Below are 24,781 nucleotides of genomic sequence, written 5' to 3'. Positions count from 1 at the left end.
GTAAGCACTCAGTAAATACGATTGATTTCTGTCCCAATTCCTTCTAAGAGCCGAAACCACCCGCTTGCCCCCAGTTCTTTCCACAAACTTGATTCTGACTTTCAGGAAATTTAGACTTTATCCTCTTTGCTCTGCCACTCAAATTGTGTAAATTTAGGTCTCTAAAAAGCTCTTGGGTTAAATCTAAGGCACTGAACTCTAGCCTAACATTTTTTTTTAATGGTATTTGTTAAGCACATACTTTGCGCCGGGCACGGTACTAAGCGCTGGGGTAGTTACAAGATAGATACGGGTTGGACCCTGTCCATGTCCCACTTGGGGCTCAGAGTTTTAATCCCCATTTTACTTATGAGGCAAAGGAGGCCCAGAGTAGTAAAGTGACTTGCCCACAGCAGACAACCAGCGGAGCCAGGATGAGAACCCAGGCCTTGATGATTCCCAGGCCCATGCTATATCCAATAGGCCATGCCACTTCTCTTAATCCTCCTTGATCAATTTGACACTACTCAATCAATCAATCCGTATGATGTAGGGAGTGCCTGCTTTGTACAGAGCACTGTACTAAGTGGTTGGGAGAGTATAATAGAGTTAGTAGACAAGACAGGGAGTTTACAGACAAGCGGGGAACACGAGCACTGAAATAGTTAAGCGATGAACAGCATGGCCTAGTGGATAGAGCATGGACCTGGGAGTCAAAGGACCTGGGTTCTAATCCCAGCAACACCACTTGTCTGCAGTGTGACCTTGGGTAAATCACTTCACTTCTTTGTGCCTCAGTTGCCTTACCTGTGAAACAGGGGAGGAAGACTGTGAGCCCCACGTGGGACAGGAACTGTGTTTAACCTGATTAGCTTGCATTCACTCAATCGTATGTGTGCAGAGCACTTTCCTGAGCTCTTGGGAGAGTACATGATGACAATAAACAGACATATTTCCTTAGCGGCACATTGTAAGCACCTAACATACTGCTATCATTATTATTATTATTATTATGAGAGAAATGAGCAGATATGTAGATGAATGCATGCTTAAATGCAAAAGTGTTATGGGTGGATGTGAGTTCACAAATGTATAGTGTGTAAAGAGGGGCTGAAGTGGTAGTTGAGGAAATGAGTGTGAGCTGGGATGTAGTGGGCGAAGGAGTGTGCTTACGCATGAGGGAGAAAGCCAGCAGTCAAGAGCAGAGGAAAAGTCTCCTCCAGGAGGCCTTCCCTAGTCAGTCAGACAGTCAATCAATCAATCAATCAATCAATCAATCGTATTTATTGAGCGCTTACTATGTGCAGAGTACTGTACTAAGCGCTTGGGAAGTACAAAATCGTACTTATTGAGCATTTACTTTCTGCAGAGTACTGTACTAAACACTTGGGAGAGGACAATATAACAGAAGTGGTAGACATACTCCCTGATCACAAGAGTCTACAGGGGGAGACAGACATTAATATAAATGAATAAATGACAGATACGGACACAAGTGCTGTGGGGTGGCCGGGGGGATGAAAAAAAGGAGCAAGTCAGGGGGACGCAGAAGAGTGGTAAAAAAGTTAAAAAAGGTTTAGTCAGGGAAGGCTTCTTGGAGGAGAGGCCCCAAATTTCAGCATGGCATAGTGGATAGAGCCTGGGCCTGGGAGTCGGAAGATCATGGGTTCTTTTCCTGCCTCCGCCACATGTCTGCTGTGTGACCCTGGGCAAGTCACTTCATTGTTCTGTAAAATGGGGCTTGAAGCTGTGAGCCCCACTTGGGGCAGGGACTGTGTCCAACTTGATTTGCTTGAATAATAATAATAATGATGGTACTTGTTAAGTGCTTACTATGTGCCAAGCACTGTTCTAAGCACTTCCATCCCAGTGCATACACAGTGCTTGGCACATATTAAGCACTTAACAAATACCATTATTATTTTTAGTAGTAGTATTTCGTGTCTCATTTTTCCACCGTCTACCCATTGACCATTCTTCCCTCTGGGTCTCAAGGATCTGACAAGCACCGATTTTAGCATCTTTATACTCTGTTACTTCCTCCTGTCCAAATATTAATCTCTGGCTCCGGATGGTACATTCCGTGAGCACAGGAATCGTGTCAATGGGAAAGACAGGCATAGAGCATGTGAGAGAAATGCCATAGAGGGTCAGGGGTCCCCAGAGGACCTCCCACTAATCCAGAGAAACCCCCAGGACACAGAGAAGGTGGGATAAGGGGGCACCAACCCCAGCCGTCATCCCCCACATGAACCTTGAGCCCACTGCCTTGCCCAGGGTGGGAGTTTAGGAACATCCAATAAATGCCGAAAACCAACAACGTGAGGCTAACTCTACTGATAAGGATTTTAAGCCCATCAGAATGGCAGGGAAACTGAAACAGCAAAAGAACCTTTCCAGATGCTCCTCTAGAGCTAACCTTCTCACTGTGCCTCCATCTCTCCCACCCCGTCACTAACCCCTGGCCCACATCCCACCTCTGTCCTGGAACACCCTCCCTCCTCTAATCCAACAGATCATTACTCTCTCCTTCTTCAAAGCCTTCCTGAAGGCCCATCTCCTCCAAGAGGCATTCCCAGACTAAGCCCCACTTTTCCTCATCTCCCACTCCCTTCTGCGTCACCCTGACATGCTCCCTTTGCTCTCCCCACCCCCTCCCCACCCCACAGCACTTATGTATATATCTGTAATTTTATTTACTTATGTTGATGTCTGTTTATTTGTATTGATGTCTGTCTCCCCCTTCTAGACTGTGAGTTCGCTGTAGGCAGGGATTGTCTCTACTGTTGTACTGTACTTTCCCAAGCGCTTACCTCAGTGCTCTGCACACAGGAAGTGCTTAATAAATACAATTGAATAAATGACAAATAATGCACGAATTGCCGGATTTTGAAAGATCCCGCAGGCATCCAATTTACCTCCCTCTAAACTGAAAGCTCACTGAGGGCAGGAAATGTGTATGTTCACTGTTGGACTGTCTTTTCCCCAGTACTCGGTACAGAACTCTGCACCCAGTAAGCACTCAATAAATGATAGAGTGAATTCATTATTATTAATAATAATAATGGTATTTGTTAAGTGCTTATTATGTGTCAAGCACTGCACTCAGCACTGGGGTGGATATAAGCAAAACAGGTTGGACACAGTCCCTTTTCCAAATGGGGCTCATGGTCCCAATCCCCATTTTACAGATGAGGTAACTGAGGCACAGAGAAATGAAGTGACTTGGCCAAGGTCACGCAGCAAGCATGTGGCAGAGCCGAGACTAGAACCCAGGTCCTTCTAACTCCCAAGCCCGGGCTCTAGCCACTTCTATTCCTATTTAAATGTCACCTCAAGTTTGTTCAGAGCATAGAAATATCGCTCAACATAGGCAGGGAATGCATCTGTTTGCTGTTGTATTGTAGTCTCCCAAGCGCTTAGTACAATGCTTTGCACAAAATAAGGGCTCAATAAATATGACTGAGTGAATGAATGAGTACTTTTCCCTTAGTTCAGAATAAAGTGTTTTTCATTATCACTGAATGGAAAACAACATAAAAAGAACCAGCTTTTGGGAAAAAGAGTTATACCTATCTTGTTCAGAAAATTAAAGGCTTTGATAGTGCTCAGAACTATCCTAGAATACTCGGATTGACAAAATTTAACAAGGATGAGGCACTTTAAAAAGACTTCCGAGGAAAGCCAAAATGCTTCAAAGGCTGAAAAAGAGCATCTAAGAGGCAAATTACAAGGGGTTAGGGATTATCTACACTCGAAAAGAAACTGCTGAAGGCCCGTTCTCCATCTCAGCTTTAGAAAGGCAAAAATGGCTTTTAAATTGCAACACGAGGGATTTGGATCAAAAATGATTAAGAGTGGTGAGCCTGCAGAGCCAGGTTAGAAAATGACATTAAAATATGTGAAATTTCAATGTGGCAGGAGGTCATTAAATTCAGAAAAAAACAATCCCTAAACACTCAGCATAATAAGTATTTACTAGCCAAATATCACTCACAAATATATGACAGGGTATTCCATTTCCACCCAAGGATTTGTGAGGGCCCATCTAGATTATAAAGAGTGTGCTAAGGGGTCTTGGGAGGTGAAATGTAGATAATTTACCTACTTGGTTTCAACAATATTCAGAGTTCTCCTGAGAAAACCAGAAAGCTTAACAGGGATAGGCAGGGTGTGTCCCGTATTATGATTCCCCTTCCCTTTCTTGCAGGGCTGGTGAATAATTGAACACATACTTTTCATTCTCCCTCTCTCTCTCTCTCTCTCTCTCTCTCTCTCTCTCTCTCTAGGGACAGTTTTGTCTCCCGTTGGTATTACCTACTGCATTTAAAGTGATTTGTAAACTCAATCTGTAGCCTTATCAATTTGATGCAGCTTTGCTTTCAGGTCAGATAGCGCGATGGGGTTCATGGATCTCTTCACTTTTAAAACCGAGGTTTCACCTCTATTCCTCCGGTTGGCCCAGCTCGCAAAAGTCGCTCGCATGAGACCCGACAGGTGTTCCAAGGAATCAACCCCAGATGAGAATTTGGGACAGAATGGCAAAACCTACCTTTTCTCTGGACGCGGGCGTTGACTGTGGTTCTCGTCTCTCGGGTCCGACGCAGAATGAATGGTCTGTAGAAGCCTGCGGGTGAGAGAAAGTGCTATTTGAAACCTTGTCCTTGAGAATGTTTGACGAATTACATCCAATGCCAAAGGCGGAGTTTGAAAAACTCTTTCTTGAGGAAGTACGGGTCGCCTTTCTCCTTGCCGACACATAAGCTGATCGATTTCTCTATGGGATCGGTTGAGAACTTACTTTGGGCAGATCACTGTACTATGAGCTTAGCCAATGGTAAAATGACCTCTGAAAGACAATGGGCACAAGCTCAGCATAGAGTAAGTGCTTAATTTTTTTTTACGGTATATTTTAAACAGCATTTATGTTTATGGTATTTGTTAAATAGGGCAAACCCTGTTAAACTTTCCATTTTTCCCAAGCACTGTACTAAGCGCTGGGGTGGATACGAGATCATTACATCCCACATGGAGCAGAATAGTCTACTGGAAAGAGCCCGGGCCTGGGAGTCAAAGGATCTGGGTTCTAAATCCATCTCTGGCAAGGGATTTGCTGTGTGACCCTGGACAGACCACATAACTTCCCCATGCCTCAGTTTCCTCAACGATAACATGGGAATTAAATCCTACTCCTCCTACTTAGACTGTGAGACACTCATAGATAGGGACTGCGTTCAACCTGATTACCTTGTATCTACCCCAGTGCTTGGAAAAGTGCTTGACACACAGTCAACACACACACACACACACACACACACAGCTTAACACACACAGTTTAACAAATGTTGTTAAAAAATAAAAAAGAGGGAGCACAGGTATTGAAGCCCCATTTTGCAGATGAGGCAACAGAGGCCTGGAAATGAAGTGAGTTGCCCGAGGTCACCCAGCAGACAAGTGGAGGAGCAGAAATGAGAACCCAGGTCCTCTGACTCCTAGGCCCGGGCCCTAGCCACAAGGCCACGCTGCTTCCCTCACAGTTCAGAAAAATCGGCAACTTCATGCAGCGACTGGTCCTAGGGCTCACTGCAGTAACCTGACTGAAGACAGCCGGGCAGTTTCAGCACTGATTTGGCCACTGCCGCTACTCAACAGTACCAGAAGGGGAGATGCTCACGGTGTCTCATGCGTCACGCGAAGACGTCATGGAGAATATTTTCCCGGAAGACCCTGGATTTCGTCCTATCCTGGTCAGTCTCTCCGGAGGCTTGCTCCAAAGACTTCTGCTTTCCCTTCCCTGTTCAGTGTCACTCAATCAGTCAATGGTTACCGAGCGGTTTCTGTGTGCACAGCACTTATCTAGATACTTGGGAGAGGACAGTTCAACACTGTTGGTAGACATGTGCCAGAGGAGTTAATTGGACATAAGACTGAGGCATGCCCTACCTCCTTCCCCTCCCCACAGCACTTGTTTATATTTGTACAGATTTATTACTCTATTTATTTTACTTGTACATATTTACAATTCTGTTTATTCTGTTAATGATGTGCATATAGTCTATTTGTTCTGACGATTTTGATACCTGTCTACATGTTTTGTTTTCTTGTCTGTCTCCCCCTTCTAGACTGTGAGCCCATTGTTGGGTAGGGACCGTCTCTATATGTTGCTGACTTGTACTTCGCAAGCACTTAGTACAGTACTCTGCAAACAGTAAGCGCTCAATAAATATGATTGAATGAATGAATAAATGAATGGATGAATGAATGAATGAATAATAAAAGATATTTATTTTTTTTAATGGCATTTGTTAAATGCTTACTCTGGGCCAGGCACTGCTCTAAGCACTGGGGTGGATCCAAGCTAATCAGGTTAGAAATGGTCCCTGTCCCCTGTGGGACACACAATCTTCTTCCCCATTTTACAGATGAGGGAACTGAGACCCAGAGAAGTCAAGTGATTTGTCCAAGGTCACATAACAGACAAGTGGTAGAACAGATCCTTCTGAAGCTCAGACCTGTGCTCTAACCACTAGGACACACTGCTTCCCTATGGGGAAAGGAGAGAGACTAGGCAATATTTACACACTCCTGCTTCCTACAGCAGAATTTTAACCACTTAATTGATCTCCAAACAAAAGACACTCAATAGATACTACTGATTGATTGGCTGCTCATTTAACAACAATACCTTACAATACACACTCCAGTGGCACCCTATTTCCTCCTGCCTTCTGGACATCTCCATCTGGATGTCTGCCTGCCATCTAAAACTCAACAGGTCCAAGACTGAGCTCCTTATCTTCCCTCCCAAACCCTGGCCTCTCCCTGAGTTTCCCATCACTGTGGACAGCACGACCATCCTTCCCGTCGCACAAGCCCGCAACCTTGGTGTCATCCTTGATTCCGCTCTCTCATTCACCCCACACATTCAATCCATCACCAAAGCCTGCCCGGTCTCACCTCCACAACATCGCCGAGATCCACCCTTTCCTCTCCATCCAAACTACTACCCTGCTGGTTCAATCTCTCATCCTATCCTGAACTTGATGACTGCATCAGCCTCCTCTCTGATCTCCCAATCTCTCCTCTCTCCCTGCTTCAGTCTAGACTTAACTCTGCTGCCCTGATTATCTTTGAACAGAAACGCTCTGGGCAGGTCACTCCCCTCCTCAAAAATCTCCAGTGATTGCCTGTCAACCTACGAATCAAGCAAAAACTCCTCACTCTCAGCTTCAAGGCTCTCCATCCCCTCGCCCCCCCATCTCACCCCACTTCTCTCCTCTACAGCACAGCCCACACCCTCCGATCCTCTGCCACTAACCTCCTCACTGTGCCTCATTCTCGCCTGCCCAGCCGTCAAACCCCAGCCCATGTCCTTCCCCTGGCCCGGAATGCCCTCCCTCTACACATCCAACAAGCTAGCTCTCTTCCTCCCTTCAAAGCCCTACTGAGAGCTCACCTCCTCCAGAAGGCCCTCCCTGACTTAGCCCCCCCTTTTTTCCTCTCCTCCTTCCCTCCCCATCACCCCTCCTCCCTCGGCCCTACCCCCTTCCCCTCCCCACAGCACTTGCATATATTTGTACATATTTATTACTTTATTTTATTTGTATGTATTTACTATATTTATTTTATTAATGATATGTACATAGCTATAATTCTACTTATTCTGATGATATTGACACCTACCTACTTGTTTTGTTTTTTTTGTCTGTCTCCTCCCTTCTAGACTGTGAGCCCGTAGTTGAATATGGACCGTCTCTATATGTTGCCAATTTGTACTTCCCAAGTGCTTAGTTCAGTGCTCAGCACACAGTAAGTGCTCTATAAATACGATGGAATGAATGAATGCCCTATTTTACAGCTCAGAAAACTGAGGCACAGAGGCAACCTGCCCACTAATTCCATTATCCTGTACTCTCCCAAGCACGTAGTTCAGTGCTTTGCATACAAAGCACTCAATAAATGCCCTTGATTGATTGAAAGTTAAGTGACTTGCCCAAGTACACCCAGCAAGCAATTTATCCACAGATGGATAAAGAACTAGGAAACCAAAAAGCTTCCCCCTTACAATTACATTCATTAGTTTCTTTGAGTACCAATAATTACGCGTGCATGCCAAAGCATAAATCCCTTTTCTCTGGCACTGAATACATATGGCGCCTTAGAGGTAAGAATGTTGAATTCTCAGGAAAGAGCAAGTCAGATATGCAAGTTCACCCACACAGGGGAAACAGTGAAAATAGTTGACATTCCCTGAGCTGAAAACCCTGATGTGGGAGTACATAGAATGGAAACATCTCATCATGATTTCTTTAAAAAATTCTCACCAATATTCTTCAGATGAAAAAAGTTACCTGGAGATGTTAGAGAGGGCTGTCATCCATACTAAACAGGGACATATTCATCATATCTTAAAACTTGGTTCGAGAAGATATTAAAATGAAAAATGGCAAAAGCAATACTTCAGCGTCCCGGATGTTTAATCCATCACAGGAACATATCTGCAAACCTCACCACCAAGCTTTTTACATTCAAGTGCTTAGCACAGTGTTCTGCACATTGCAAGTGCTCAGTGATTGATTGGCTGACTGCTCTCTTTCTCATGGGCAGAGAATGTGTCTACCAACTCTGTCATGCTGTATTCTCCCAAGCGTTCAGTACAGTACGCTGCACATGGTAAGGGCTCAATCATGGATTGATTCCTCCAAGACTTTTTTAATGATATTTGTTAAGCACATCCTATGTGCCAGGCACTGTACTCAGCACTGGGGTAGATACACGTCAATCAGGATGGACACCGTCCCTGTCTCTTATGAGGCTCACAGTCTTAATACCCATTTTACAGATGAGGATCAGAGAAGTCAAGTGATTGGCCCAAGGTCCACACAGTAAAAAGTGATAAGAGTCAGGATCAGAACCTGGTCCTTCTGACTCCCAGGCCCATACTCTATCTGCTAAGCCACACTGCCTCTCCGAGACTCTGCCTAAGCCAAGAGGAATTTCCCAAGCATCTGGGGGTGAAAGTGATAAGTTGAGGGTTAGTTTCTCTTGGCCCTGATTGGGTTGAGAATACACAGCAGAGCCGAGACTAAACTCAGTAAGGAACAAAAGACTGCTTGCATTTCACTCTTTCCCAACACCACCCACGAAAGGAAAGATTGTTGTATCTCTAGCCTGTAAAAGAGAGGGATTGTGTTTGCTAATTCTATTGTATTGTCCTCTCCCAAGCGCTTAGTTCAGTGCTCTGCACATAGTAAGCCCTCAATAAATACCACTGATTGATTGCTATGCATCACTCAAATATGAATTAGGTTTTTGTTGTTGTTACTTTGAGGGGGGGGCGGGGGGGGGGTTATGATATCTGTTAAGTGCTTACTATGTGTTAAGCACTGTTCTAAACATTGGGGTAGGTACGTTTTAATTAGGTCGGACAATCCTTGTCCCACATTGGGCTCACAGCCTAAATAGGAGGGAGAACAGGTATTTAATCCCCATTTTGCAGTTGAGGAAACCGAGGCACAGAGAACACGGAACATGTCTACCAACTCTGTTGAATTGTACTCTGTTGAACTGTACTCTCCCAAGTAGGTACTGCAGTGCTCTACACATTTTTTTTTGTTTGTATTCTGATGCTGTCGAGTCGTCTCCGACCCATAGCGAGGCCATGGACACATCTCTCCCGAAACGCCCCACTTCCATCTGCAATCATTCTCGTAGTGGGTCCAAAGAGTTTTCTTGGTCAAAATTGGGAAGCGGTTTACCATTGCCTCCTTTTGCACAGTAAACCGTCTCTGCCCTCGACTCTCTCCCATGCCACTGCTGCCCAGTGAGCACTTAATAAATACCATTGATTTTTTTTAAATTGTATTTAAGTGCTTATTCTATGCCCATCCCTGCCCCACATGGGGCTCACAGTCTCAATCCCCACTTTCCAGATGATGTAACTGAAGCCCAAAGAAATGAAGTGACTTGCCCAAGGTCACAAAGCAGCAGACAGGCAGTGGAGGTGGGATGAGAACCCCGGGCCTTTGAATTCTAGGCCTGACCTCTTTCCGCTCAGCCACACAGCGTCTCAAGTTCTTCTGACACCAACAGGAGCCTATCTCACCATTGACACCTGGCCCAAGACCGCTTTCTGTCTGGAATGCCCTCCCTCCTCACATCTGCCAAACTAGCTCTCTTCCCCCCTTCAAAGCCCTACAGAGAGCTCACCTCCTCCAGGAAGCCTTCCCAGACTGAGCCCCTCTTTTCCCCTGCTCCCCCTCCCCAACGCTCCAATTCCCTCCATCTGCTCTACCCCCTTCCCTGCCCCACAGCACTTATGTATATATATATTTATTATTCTATTTATTTTATTAATGATGCATATATCTATAATTCTATTTATTTACATTGATGCTATTGATGCCTGTCTACTCGTTTTGTTTCGTTGTCTGTCTCCCCCCTTCTAGACTGTGAGCCCGTTGTTGGGTAGGGAGTGTCTCTATCTGTTGCCGAATTGTACTTTCCAAGCACTTAGTACACTATTCTGCACATAGTAAGCGCTCAAATACAACTGAATGAATGAACGGGTAGGAAACCAGAAAAATGCAGGGGTGGGAAGAAGATAGATGGGAAGAGGACCGAGACGGAGGGTGGCCTACTGAGAGGAAAAAGGGTGAAGAAATGAGAGAACAGGAGGTGAGGGGAAAGTTGGAGGGATAGGGAGGAAAGGCAGAGTCACAAATCCTGAAGAGGGCAGACAGGAGGGCTGCAACAGGACACTTGCTTAAGCGCCTCAACCCACTCCTCTAAAAATAATTAATAATAATTTTGGTAATTGTTAAGCGCTTACCACGTGCCAGGCACTGTTCTAAGCGCTGAGGCAAATACAACCCCCCGGCTCTCAACACTCTCTGCTTCTCTCCCATCCTTCCCAGCAGTATCCTCAGAGGAGCTATCCTCCCTCCTCTCAAGTGCTACTCCGGCCAACTGTGCTTCTGACCCCATTCCCTCTCATCTCATAAAATCTCTCGCTCCATCCCTTCTCCCCTCCTTAACTTCCATCTTCAACCGCTCACTCTCCACTGGTTCCTTCCCCTCTGCCTTCAAATATGCCCATGTCTCTCCCATCCTAAAAAAACCCTCTCTACCCCACCTCACCTTCTAGTTATCGCCCCATATCCCTCCTACCATTCCTTTCCAAACTCCTTGAACGAGTTGTCTACATGCGCTGCCTAGAATTCCTCAACAACAACTCTCTCCTCGACCCCCTCCAGTCTGGCTTCTGTCCCCTACATTCCACGGAAACTGCCCTCTCAAAGGTCACCAATGACCTCCTGCTTGCCAAATCCAACGGCTCATACTCTGTCCTAATCCTCCTCGACCTCTCAGCTGCCTTTGACACTGTGGACCACCCCCTTCTCCTCAACACGCTATCTGACCTTGACTTCACAGACTCCGTCCTCTCATGGTTCTCCTCTTATCTCTCCGGTCGTTCTTTCTCAGTCTCTTTTGCAGGCTCCTCCTCCCCCTCCCATCCCCTTACTGTGGGGATTCCCCAAGGTTCAGTGCTTGGTCCCCTTCTGTTCTCAATCTACACGCACTCCCTTGGTGACCTCATTCGTTCCCATGGCTTCAACTATCATCTCTACGCTGATGACACCCATATCTACATCTCTGCCCCTGCTCTCTCCCCCTCTCTCCAGGCTCGCATCTCCTCCTGCCTTCAGGACATCTCCATCTGGATGTCTGCCCGCCACCTAAAGCTCAACATGTCCAAGACTGAACTCCTTGTCTTCCCTCCCAAACCTTGTCCTCTCCCTGACTTTCCCATCTCTGTTGACGGCACTACCATCCTTCCTGTCTCACAAGCCCGCAAACTTGGTGTCATCCTCAACTCCCCTCTCTCATTCACCCCTCACATCCAAGCCGTCACTAAAACCTGCCGGTCTCAGCTCCACAACATTGCCAAGATCCGCCCTTTCCTCTCCATCCATACCGCTACCCTGCTCATTGAAGCTCTCATCCTATCCCGTCTGGACTACTGCATCAGCCTTCTCTCTGATCTCCCATCCTCGTGTCTCTCCCCACTTCAATCCATACTTCATGCTGCTGCCCGGATTATCTTTGTCCAGAAACGCTCTGGGCATATTACTCCCCTCCTCAAAAATTTCCAGTGGCTACCAATCAATCTGCGCATCAGGCAGAAACTCCTCACCCTGGGCTTCAAGGCTCTCCATCACCTCGCCCCCTCCTACCTCACCTCCCTTCTCTCCTTCTACAGCCCAGCCCACACCCTCCGCTCCTCCGCCGCTAATCTCCTCACCGTACCTCGTTCTCGCCTGTTCTGCCATCGACCCCCGGCCCACGTCATCCCCCGGGCCCCTCCGCCAAGCTAGCTACCCCTCCGCCAAGCTAGCTGCCCCTCCGCCAAGCTAGCTGCCCCTCCGCCAAGCTAGCTCTCTTCCTCCCTTCAAGGCCCTGCTGAGAGCTCACCTCCTCCAGGAGGCCTTCCCAGACTGAGCCCCTTCCCTCCTCTCCCTCTCGTCCCCCTCTCCATCCCCCCATCTTACCTCCTTCCCTTCCCCACAGCACCTGTATATATGTATATATGGTTGTACATATTTATTACTCTATTTATTTATTTATTTATTTATTTTACTTGTACATTTCTATCCTATTTATTTTATTTTGTTGGTATGTTTGGTTCTGTTCTCTGTCTCCCCCTTTTAGACTGTGAGCCCACTGTTGGGTAGGGACCGTCTCTATGTGTTGCCAATTTGTACCTTCCCAAGCGCTTAGTACAGTGCTCTGCACATAGTAAGCGCTCAATAAATACGATTGATTGATTGATTGATTGATTGGAATGCCCTCCCTCCGCCCTTCCGCCAAGCTAGCTCTCTTCCTCCCTTCAAGACCCTGCTGAGAGCTCACCTCCTCCAGGAGGCCTTCCCAGACTGAGCCCCTTCCTTCCTCTCCCCCTCGTCCCCCTCTCCATCCCCCCCATCTTACCTCCTTCCCTTCCCCACAGCACCTGTATATATGTATATATGTTTGTACATATTTATTACTCTATTTATTTATTTATTTATTTATTTTGCTTGTACGTAGCTATTCTATTTATTTTATTTTGTTAGTATGTTTGGTTTTGTTCTCTGTCTCCCCCTTTTAGACTGTGAGCCCACTGTTGGGTAGGGACTGTCCCTATATGTTGCCAATTTGTACTTCCCAAGCGCTTAGTACAGTGCTCTGCACATAGTAAGCGCTCAATAAATACGATTGATGATGATGATGATACAAGATAATCAGGTTGCATGCAGTCCCTGTCCCGCATGGGGCTCACAATCTTAATCCCCATTTATCAGATGAGGTAACTGAGGTGCGGTGAAGTGACTTGCCCAAGGTTACACCACAGACAAGCGGCAAAGCCGGGATGAGAACCCAGGTCCTTGATCAATTGCTGCAACTACCCGACTTTCAAGCCTTTCCACGAAATGGAAAATCTGAAGATCTTTAATAAGAACCATTTCTTCCGAAGGCTATAACATCATCTTGTTCTGGGTATAAATCTTATGGGCAACCATATTTCCAACCACGGCGGGCGGAGGAAAATGAAAAGTGGCACAGTAATAGCTTACAACGGCTCCTTTGTTGATGGAGAAAAAAAAATTAGGGAATTCTGACCGGAGAAGTTTAACACAGTGTCTCTCGGACACTCATAGGACAGTCACGAACAATGCTTCAACAAAGGGGGGTGATGACTGCTGGAGAAATCTTGCCTCCAATATAATTAAGGGAGATTCAGAGTCACAAAAAGCATTGGGGGAGATGTGGAATAGGGATAAGTAAAATAGAGCAGGAGTCTGGGAGTCAGAAGATCATGGGTTCTAATTCTTGCTCCGCCACTTGTCTCCTCTGTGACCTTGAGCAAGTCACTTCACTTCTCTGTGCCGCAGTGACCTTCATCTGTAAAACAGGGATTGAGACTGTGAGCCCTTTGTGGGATAGGGACCATATCCAACCTGATTTGCTTGTAACCACCCAAGCGCTTAGTACAGTGCCTGGAACATGTATGCACTTGACAAATACCACAATTAGGAGAGGAGGTTTTAAGTGTTAAAGGATTATACCAAGCCTCAACCTCTTAAGGCCTTATAAAGCTAATTTTGCTGCTTAATATTAATATGCCAGTATTTCACATTTTTAACATACTGCTCTTTGCACCAATTCACCATCTTCAAAGCCTTAGTGGAGGCATAAGAGGCCAAACGTTCACTGACTAAGCCCTCGTTTCTTTTTCTCCACTCCCTTCTACTTCATCCTAATTTGCTCCCTTTATTCACCCCTGTCCCCCCCCAAAACCCCTTAGCCCTTACCACTGAGGCACAAATTCATAATTTATTTATATTTAATGTCTGTCTCTCCCTCCAGACTGTCAGCTCGCCACGAGCTGTCTGTTATATTGCTCTATCATACTCGCCCAAGTGCTCAGTACAGTGTTCCTCACGCAGTAAGCACTCAATAAATATGACTGCTTGATTGCTTTTTCCTTGCGAGGCATACAAAATAGGCCGGGCTCAATTTTTTTTTTTAAATGGTATTCGTTAAGTGCTTACTCTGTGCCAGGCACCCTACAAAATGCTGAAGTCGATACAAAACAGTCAGGTTGGACTCAGTCCATGTCCCACGTGAGGCTCACAGCAATAATCCCCACTTTACAGATGAGGTAACGGGCACAGAGAAGATAAGTGACTTGCCCAAAGTCACAGAGCACACAAATGGCAGAGTCAGGATTAGAATCCTTGTCCTTCTGACTCCTGGGACCATGTTCTTTCCACAAGGCCAAACTACTTCTCAATTAGACTCCGTTTCTGTTAACCTGTGAAACACAATTATTACTCTCAAACACTCTCAAGAACAACTTCTAATCTTTTCAATGACATTCTGTCCTCCCTGTGACTTTCCCATCACTGTAGACAGCACCACCATTCGCCCTGTCTCACAAGCCTTAATCTTGGCATTATCCCCAACTCATCTCTCTCACTCAACCCACATATTCAATCTGTCACCAAATCCTGTCGACCTCCGCAATGTTTCTAAAATCCACCCTTTCCTTTCCATCCAAATCGGTACCACGCTAATCCAAGCAGTTATCCCATCCCGCCTTGATTATTGCATCAGCTTCTCGCTGACCTCCTGCCTCTTCTCTCTCCCCTCTCTAATCCATACTTCACTCTGCCGCCCAGATCATTTTTCTACAAAAACCGTTCATACCATGTCTCCCCACTCCTCAAGAACCTCCAGTGGTTGCCTGTTCACCTCCGCATCAAACAGAAGCTCCTCACGGTCGGCTTTAAAGCCCTCAATCTCCTTGTCCCCTCCTACCTCAACTCACTGCTCTCCTACCACAACCCAGCCCACGCACTTTGCTCCTCTAATGCCAGCCTTCTCACTGACCCTCAATCTCGTCCATCTCGCCGCCAACCTCTCGCCCACATCCCGCCTCTGGCTTGGAACTGCCTCCCTCTTCATATCCAACAGATGATTACTCTCCCCACCTTCGAAGCCTTATTAAAAATTCCATCTTCTCCCAGAGGCCTTTCCTGACTGAGCCCTCATTTCCTCTTCTCCCACTCCCTTCTGCATCACCCTTGCACCTTGTTCTAAAGCTCCCAAGCCTGTGCTCTATCCACTGGGCAACACTGCTTGACTGCTGTTTGCAAAGCACTGTATTAAGCACAACAGACATGATCCCTGCACTCAAGGAGTTTGTTTTATTGTACTCTCCCAAGCGCTTAACATGCTGCTTTGCACAGAGCAACCACTCAATAAATACCACTGAGTCATCGATTACAATCTAGACAGGGAGAAAGACACTAAATTACAAGGAGGTAGAAGCAGTAAATTATATCAGGCATTCATTCATTCAGGGCAGAGATTGTCTCTCTACTGGTGAATTGTACTTTCCAAGTGGTTAGCACAATGCTCTACACACAGAAAGCGCTCAATAAATATGATTGAATGAATGAATTTATTCAGCCCTGTTTGCAGAGCACTGTACTAAGCACTTGAGAGAGAACAATATAATAATATCCTCATTAACTACAGGAGGGGACATTTGTCTGGAGAACTTAAGAACTTAAGAGACACAAAGAGGCTGATAATAATAATAATTGTGGTATTTGCTAAGTGCTTACTATGTGCCATGCACTGGTCAAAGTACTGGGGTAGATAGACACAAGATAATCAAGTTGGACACAGTCCCTGTCCCACACAGAGCTCACATTCTTAACTCCCCTTTACAGATAAGGGAAATGAGGCCTGGAGACATAAGTGACTTGCCCAAAGTCACACAGCAGACAAGTGGCAGAGCCAGGATTAGAACCCATGATCTTCTGACTCCCAGGCTTGTGCTGTATCCACTAGGCCACACACCTTTTCATGCGGGAGTCAGGGACTAAAAGATGAGGAGATGAGAAATCAACTAACTGGGGAAGGCCGGCTGGAGATGTGTTTTTAGAAGGGTGTTGATGACGGAGAGATTTGTGGTCTGGTGGCGATGAAAGAAGAGGGGCCTGAGGACAGGGAGTGGTCCAAAAGCCACAGATGGACAGAAGGAGACTCGAGCAAGATGGACAGAGAGGACGTCTGCCGGGTCAGAACAGAGACTAGGCCTGGGCGATAATGGGAAGAGAGAGAGGCTCATTAGGGAAGTGGAAAGCCAAACGAATGTCTTAAAACTGTCGGGAGTTTCTGCTCACTGCGGAGAGGAGGGGATGGGCCACCGTAGGAGGTTTCTGAAGAATGGGGAGATGAGGGCAGGATGTCATTCTCAAAAAAAATGTTCCAAAGAAGGGAGAAGCTGGAGGGAGGGTGATTAGCGAGGAGGGTGATGCGGTTAGTCAAGCCTGGGATTTGGGTCCATAGCGGGTCATGTAGGTCGGAATGGAGAGGAGAGGGGCGATTCTTGAAATGTACATATCTGCCTCCGCAGCAAACAGAAATTCCTCACCATCAGCTTCGAAGCACTCAATCTCCTTGTTCCCTCCTACCTCACCTTGCTACTCTCCTACTGCAACCCAGCCTGCACACCTCGCTCCTCTAATGCCAACCTCCTCACTGGACCTCGATCTCATCTCTCTCGCCACTGACCTGAACGCCCTCCCTCTTCATAGTCGACAGACAACTGCTCTCCCCTCTTTCAAAGCCTTACTGAAGGCACATCTCCTCCAAGAGGTCTTCCCTGGCTAAACCCTCCTTTCCTCTTCTTCCACTCCCATCCACAACACCTTGACTTGCTCCCTTTATTCATCTCCCCTCCCAGCCCCATGGCATTTAGGTACATATCTGTTATTTATTTATTTATATGAATGTCTGTCCCCCTCCGCTAGACAGTAAGCTCGATGTGGGCAGGGAATGCATCTGTTATATTGTTCTATTGTTCTCCTCCAAGAGGTTAGTACAGTGCTCTGCACACAGTCAGCGCTCAATAAATACAACTGACTGAGGGGAAAAGAACGGCAGCTTGGTGACAGACCGAATATGGGAGTTGAAAGACAGAAAGGCATCAAGGATAGCGCCAGGGTTACGGAGCTGAAAGTCAAAGTGAATAAAATAGCAGAGTGACTTCAAAACAACTAAGCAGAAGGTATTAGTTGCCATTGGCAGACAGAAACTGGAAGCCTGTGGCTTCCAACTTGCACCTGTAGCATTAAACCTCAATGCCTTTAAATATCTGTCTGCAAACTTTGGTATTTAGACTCCCCTGTTGGGATTCTTTCCAATTTGGAATATTGATTAAATCTTGACTTTGGCTATTACCGCACTGGGGAATCTTACTCAGCCATAATTACTGGGGCTTTATAGTGTTAGCAAATGGAGCTTGGCCAAGAGCTATAAACCCCCTTTTCTCTGGATTTCTTCTGAATATCAGATACTCCCTGTGTTGGTTATTTTTAGTCTGAGTTAGGCAGCTTAAGAAGACTTCAATCTCTCTAAGCTTCTGCTTCTGGAACAACAGGTAGCCGGGGAGCGATTTTTTATGTACAAAAATATCATTCCCCATCAAATCTTTTAGTCACCAGATTTTTATTTATATTTCCAGGTGTCTGAAGTTAAAGTTTGGGTCGCTGCCTTTGCCTTTCCTGAGCTCTGAGCCTTGTGAACGGGTGTCATCTCTCTCCCCTCACCCCTGCCCCTGGGGCCCCAAGGCAACCGGAGACCTGGAGAAAGTGGAAACCGTGACATTTTGGCACTTTTTACTCCCAAAAGTCTGGCCACTTGTGTATAGAAATTGTTGCCCTTTAAAGAAAATTTCCTCCTATTTACCGGAGTGAAAATTTTGCTCCCACATTCCTGAGCTCCAACATGTTCTCTCCACGGTAAGAATTGTATCAAAACTCTTTGGGAGGCACGGAGACCTAATGGAAAGAGCCCAGGCCTAAGAGTCAGGGGACGCGGATTCTATTCCCGGCTCTGCCATTTGCTTGCTGTGTGACCTTAGGCAAGTCACTTCCCTGTGCCTAAGTTCCCTCATCTGTAAAATAGGGAAAAAATACCCGGTCATTCATTCAAACATATTTATTGCACACTTACTGCATGCGGAGCACTGTTCTAAGTGATTGGGAGAGTACAAAACAACAATAAAGACATGTTTGCTGCCCACAATGAGCTTAACATGTTCTTTCTCCCTCTTAGAATATAAGCCTGCTATAGGACAGGGACTGTGTTCAATCTGATTATCTTACACCTACCCCAGTACTTAAAACAGTGTTGGGTACATGGGAGCCCTTACTAATTACCATCATTATCATCACCGTCATGGCAGATTTGTCTTTACCCACATTAACCTCCTTTAGTAAGGGGGAAATGAGGAATGATTTTCATAAAATACTTCTATTTTTTTTAACACCAAATCCATCTTTATGTCCTGTGTAATGTCCTTTCATTTTCTAAGATCATCCAGTTACGTGATTTTAAAATATAAAAGCAAAGCTCAAAACTTTAAGAATTGTGCCTCTTTATGCCCATTGAGAACAAAAACACAGCTGTTGCATAAAATACGTAATTGTGATGTATTCGTAACTCAGTATTATACCACTATATTTTTTCTCTAAAAGAAGCTTCATGTCAATTTGAAAGCATAAAGCATCCTAAGCAGTGAAATCAAAATTAGCAAATGAAGAAAGGAAAATCCATGATTATATTTACTAATTTTGCAACAAGCTAATAGGCTTAAAAAAGTTTTCCTTCTGAATAACACCTTGATACCTTGGGTTATCCAAGACAGAATGTTGACAATCTAATTAGACGATAAAAACTCGCTACATAAGTAGGATTTTCCCCACAAAAACAGTGCCAAGGGATAGATATCTCAAGAGAAAATAATGGATCTTTAGAAAAGTAGAAAGACTGTCAGACCCAATAATTTTAATTGCTTTTTATAGTGTTAAACAACTTGAATTATTATGCTGGACATACCTTTCAAGAGTGATGGGAGGGGAACATGAGTCTGGGGAAACAAACTGGAAAATAGGTCTTTCAGGGGTATGTTTTTGTTTCACATTTTAGACAGACTATAACTCCAGACACACGGAACATCATTCCGACAATGTACAGTGTGAATACCTCACACTATTGAAGAAACAGTCGTCGTGCTACCGTGATAATGTGGGTTTTCTTTGACTTTCGATTTTCTAAAAATTGGACAGCTTTCGTGAATCCCTTAGATTGCAAGCTCACTGTAGGCAGGGAATGTGTCTCCCACCTTTATAATATCATACTCTCCCAAGCTCTTAGTACAGAGAAGCAGCGTGGCTGAGTGGCAAGATCCTGGGCTTGGGAGTCAGAGGTTGTGGGTTCAATTCCCCGCTCCATCACTTGTCTGCTGTGTGACCTTGGGCAAACCACTTAACTTCTCTGTGCCCCATTACCTCATCTGTAAAAGGAGGATTAAGACTGTGAGCCCCATGTGGGATTACCTTATATTTCATTCATTCATTCAAACGTATTTATTGAATGCTTACTGTGTGCAGAGCACTGTATTAAGTGCTTGAGAAGTACAATCTACCCCCAGTGCTTAGAACAGTGCTTGGCACATAGTAAGTGCTTAACAAATACCCACCATTATTACTGTTATTATTATTATTATTATTACAGTGCTCTGTACATGGTAAACGCTCAGTAAATACCACTGATGGACCGAATACTACATTAGAGACACATGAGACCTCACCCAAGTTACAATGGGCGTGTGGCAAAATGGGATGACTGCACTTTGCAGAATGGTAGTAATAACCATGACACTGGTTGAGCACTATTCTAAAGCACTGGTGTGACACAAGTTAATCAGGTTGGACACAGTCTATGTCCTGCATAGGGCTCACAGTCTTAATCCCCATTTTACAGATGAGGGAACTGAGGTCGAGAGAAGTGAAGAGACTTATCCAAGGCCACACAACAGACATATGGTGGAGCCAGGATCAGAACCCAGGTCCTTCTGACTCCCAGATCCAGGCTCTAGCCATTAACTTCCCTGATCCTAAAGCATTTCTCTAAGCGTAAACTCATTTCCAGACTGTAAGATCGCTGTGGGTATGGAATGTGCCTGTTGACTGTCATACCGTCCTCTCCCAAGCACTTAGTACGGTACTTAGCACACAGTAAGCGCTCAATAAATATGATTAAATGAAAGAATGACTTATCCAGGGACATTCCCCAAAACCTCCCACAAGTTCCAGACAATTTTCATGCCTATTCTGGGGTCCATATAAACTCTATCAGCACTTCCAAACAGGCGAACTCAGAAGCCAAAGTTCTACCGTGGAAGGCTGGACGCTGAAAAGAAGAAATGGACAATAATAATAATAATAATAATGGTATGTGTCAAGCACTTACTATGTGTCAAGCACTGTTCTAAGCGCTGGGGCGTTCAACTCCATATCGATACCAATGTCTCCCCCTTCTAGACTGTGAACACGCTGTTGGGAAGGGACCGTCTCTAAATGTTGCCAATTTGTACTTCCCAAGCGCTTAGTACAGTGCTCTGCACACAGTAAGTGCTCAATAAATACAACTGAATGAATGATGAATCGTGGTGAACTTGTTGTGGGAAGGGAAGGTGTCTGTTATGTTGTTCTATTGTACTCTCCCAAGTGCTTAGTACAGTGCTCTACACACAGCAAGCACTCAGTATATATTATTGACTGACTGACTCAATAAATACCATTAATTGAATTGAACTGAGTGCTTACTGGGTGCACAGTACTATACTAAGCACTTGGGAGAGTACAAAATAACGGGATTGGCAGACCCCTTCCCTGCCCACAGTGAGTTTACAGTCTAAAGCGGGAGACAGACATTAATAGAAATATGAAATTGCTTATATGTACATGAGTGCTGAGAGGTTGAGGGAGGGGTGAACAAATGGAGAAAACTCAAGAGCAGCCATGCAAATAATAATAATAATGATGGTATTTGTTAAGCGCTTACTATGTGCCAAGCTAAGTGCTGGGGTAGAGACAAGGTAATCAGGCTGCCCCACATTGGGTTTAAAGTCTTAATCCTCATTTTACAGAGGAGGTAACTGAGGCACAGAGAAGTTAAGTGATTTGCCCAAAGTCACACAGCTGATAAGTGGCAGAGCCAAGATTCTAACCCATGACCTCTGACTCCCAAGCCCGGACTCTTTCCACTAAGCCATGCCGCTTAAATGGATGATCCAGTGCTAACCTGAACAAACCACCACCCTACTTTCAAAAGAATTGAAGGCAGTTAGTTTGAAGGAGATCTTAAAGTAGTAAATGATAATACCTGTGGTCTTTGCTAAGTGCTTACTATGTGACAAACACTGTTCTAAGCAATGGGGAAGGTACAGGTCAATTAGGTCAGACTCAGTCCCTGTCCCGCAAGGGACTCACAGTCTAAGTAGGAAGGAGAGCAGGTACTGAATCCCCATTTTACAGTTGACAAGACTGAGGCACAGAGAAGTCACGTGACTAGTCCAAGGTCACACAGCAAGCAATTAGTGGAGCCAGGGAAGGAACCCAGGTCCTCTGACTCCAAGGCTGTGCTCTTTCCATTAGGCCATGCTGCTTCCTAAAAACTGTGGTCTTTGTTAAGCACTTACTGTGTGCCAGGCACTGTACTAAGCACTGAGGTAGATGAAAGATAATCAAGTTAAACAGAGTCCCTGTCCCACTTCGGGCTCAGAGTCTGAGTCCCTATTTTACCAAAAAAGGAACTGAGGCACAGAGAAGTAAAGTGACTTGCCCAAGATCACCCAGCAGAAAAGTGGTGGAGCTGGGATCAGAACCCAGGTCCTGTAATTCCCTGGGCCCATATTATTTCACTAGGCAACAGTGTTTCCCTCATAGCAAACGTTGGGAATATTCATTCATGTATTCATTCATTCATTCAATCATATTTATTGAGTGATTACTGTGTGCAGAGCATTGTACTAAGCACCTGGAAAGTACAATTCGGCAACAGATAGAGACAATTACTACCCAACAATGGGCTCATAATCTAGAAGGGGGAGACGGACAACAAAAAAACAAGAAGACAGGCATCAATAGCCTCAAAATAAATAGAATTATAGATGTATACACATCATGAGTAAAATAAATAGAATAATAAATATATACAAATATACACAATGGCTGTGGGGCGGGGAGGGGGGTAGAGCAGAGGGAAGGAGGCAGGGTGGTGGGGAAGGGAGGAGGAGCAGAGAAAAAGGAGGGCTCAATCTGGGAAGGCCTCCTGGAGGAGGTGAGCTCTCAGTAGGACTTTGAAGGGGGAAGGGAGCTAGCTCATTCACTCATTCATTCAATCGTATTTATTGAGCGCTTACTGTGTGCAAAGCACTGTACTATAGTTGACCCTGAAGCTCTTAGAAAACCCCGAGTGGGGAAAGAATTGTTTTCACTGGCTTATCTACAGCTGCTTTTCAAGGTGAAACAATCTGACAGATAACTATCACTTAGCAAGAAAAATTTCATTACTGGGAACATTAAAGAAACTGTCTCATGTTTCTCGATATTAAGAATGTACTCCCAAGGCACGGGCCTGGAAGTCAGAGAACCTGGGGTCGAGTCCTAGCTCCGCCACTTCCCTGCTGTGTGACCTTGGGCAAGTCACATCACTTCAGGGAACATATCTGTTCATTGTTATGCTGTACTCTCCCAAGCACTTAATATGAGGAGCCCTCAATAAACACAATCAAATTGAGCTTAATGTGGGTCATGGACTATGTCCAAAATGATTACCTTGAATCTACCGTGGCGCTTAGTACAGTGCCTGGCACCAAGTAAGCACTTAAAAAATACCATTTAAAAAAATGTATGACCAAGTGAATGAGAGCATGTGAGAATATTCCTTGAACAGCCTTCTTGCACATGGTATCTTTTGGAAAGAGTTGCTAAATTGAGAAGCTTTCTTTTTTTTTTCCATATGGTGCTCAGCTCTTGATGAGCAAAACAAAACAAGGCCCATAGAGAGGCTGCTAGTGTTTGTTTATATGTTCAGACATCTGGAATAATTGCATTCTAAGTGCATTTTGGGAGGAGAGGGAAAATGTCTCTAGATTCTCATTAAGTTCTTTAACTGTCCCAGGATTCTCCTCCGGCGTGCGAGAAAGCAGAGAGAAGTCTTCAAGAGAGTCTGAATGCATGATTTTGCCACTGGGCCTGTTCCCTTCATGAACTGACTTGTGCCCATCCAGATGTGGGGCAATGGGATTGGAAGAGGGCAGGGAGAGAGAGGGTAACTCCATATCCCTCTGAAACCCAGAAGATCCAGTCTGTTAACCTTCATTTTTCCCCATCCTGTCAGCATTCATTTTCTTTTCTTCATCCGTAGACTTCCCAAAGGAGAGATAGTCTAGACCTGGCCTGAAGATTTATGGAAATGGTTCAGTGCATGAGAAACAAAAGAATAGCTTGCTAAACAGGTTTTGGGTTGTTTTTTTTAACCCGTTTGTGGGTTTTGGGTTTTTTTGTTTTTCTTTTCTTTAATCAAAATCAGGGTCTGAAGTTTCCAGTACAGACACTTAGCTTGTATGCAGTGGATAGAGCCCGGACCTGGGAGTCAGAAGGTCATGGGTTCTAAACTCGGCTCCGCCATTTGTCTGCTGCATGACCTTGGGCAAGTCACTACATTTCTCTGGGCCTCAGTTTCCTCAGCTGTAAAATGGGGATTGAGATTGCGAGCCTCACGTGGGACAGAGACTGTGTCCAACCCGATTGACTTGTATCCACCCCAGTGCTGAGAACAGTGCCTGGCATGTAGTAAGCACTTAACAATACCATTATTATCATTATTATTATTATTATCATTATCATTAAATGCTGGAGCTACAGTTTAATGTCTGTTATAACCTGAGAAGCAGTGTGGCCTAATGGAAAGAGTCTGAACCAGGTAGTCAGACAGGCCTGGATTCTAATCCCAGCTCGTCACTTATCCGCTGGGTGACCTTGTCCTCTGGGTAACCTTGGGCAAGTCACTTTACTTCTCTGGGCCTCAGTTCCCTCATCTACAAACTGGTGATTAAGACTCTGAACCCCATGTGGGACAGAGACTGTGTCCAACTGGATAACTTTCTATCTATCCCAGCACTCAGAACAGTGCCTGGTACATAGTAAGTACTTAACAAATACCACATTTATTACTGAGAAGCAGTATGGCCTAGTGGATAAAGCATGGGCCTGGGGGTCAAAAGGACACAGGTTCTAATCCCAGCTCCACCACTTGTCTGCTGGGTGCCTCTGGGCAAGTCACTTCATTGAGCCTCAGTTACCTCATCTGTAAAATGGGGATTGACACTATG

At 45.2% G+C, this 24,781-nt stretch overlaps 1 protein-coding gene across 1 annotated transcript in view; it reads right to left on the bottom strand.

Moving 5' to 3' along the window:
• Nucleotides 1–24,781, bottom strand: part of SIPA1L1 (signal induced proliferation associated 1 like 1) — a 421,260-nt gene that overhangs the window by 302,841 nt on the left and 93,638 nt on the right. The window contains 1 exon segment of the mRNA XM_038765485.1: nucleotides 4,532–4,606. The gene's annotated coding sequence lies outside the window, so the exon portion shown is untranslated.

This window comes from Tachyglossus aculeatus, chromosome 23 (assembly GCF_015852505.1).
Source record: "Tachyglossus aculeatus isolate mTacAcu1 chromosome 23, mTacAcu1.pri, whole genome shotgun sequence".
NCBI lineage: Eukaryota > Metazoa > Chordata > Mammalia > Monotremata > Tachyglossidae > Tachyglossus > Tachyglossus aculeatus.
This window is presented reverse-complemented; position numbering and strand designations above follow the sequence as displayed.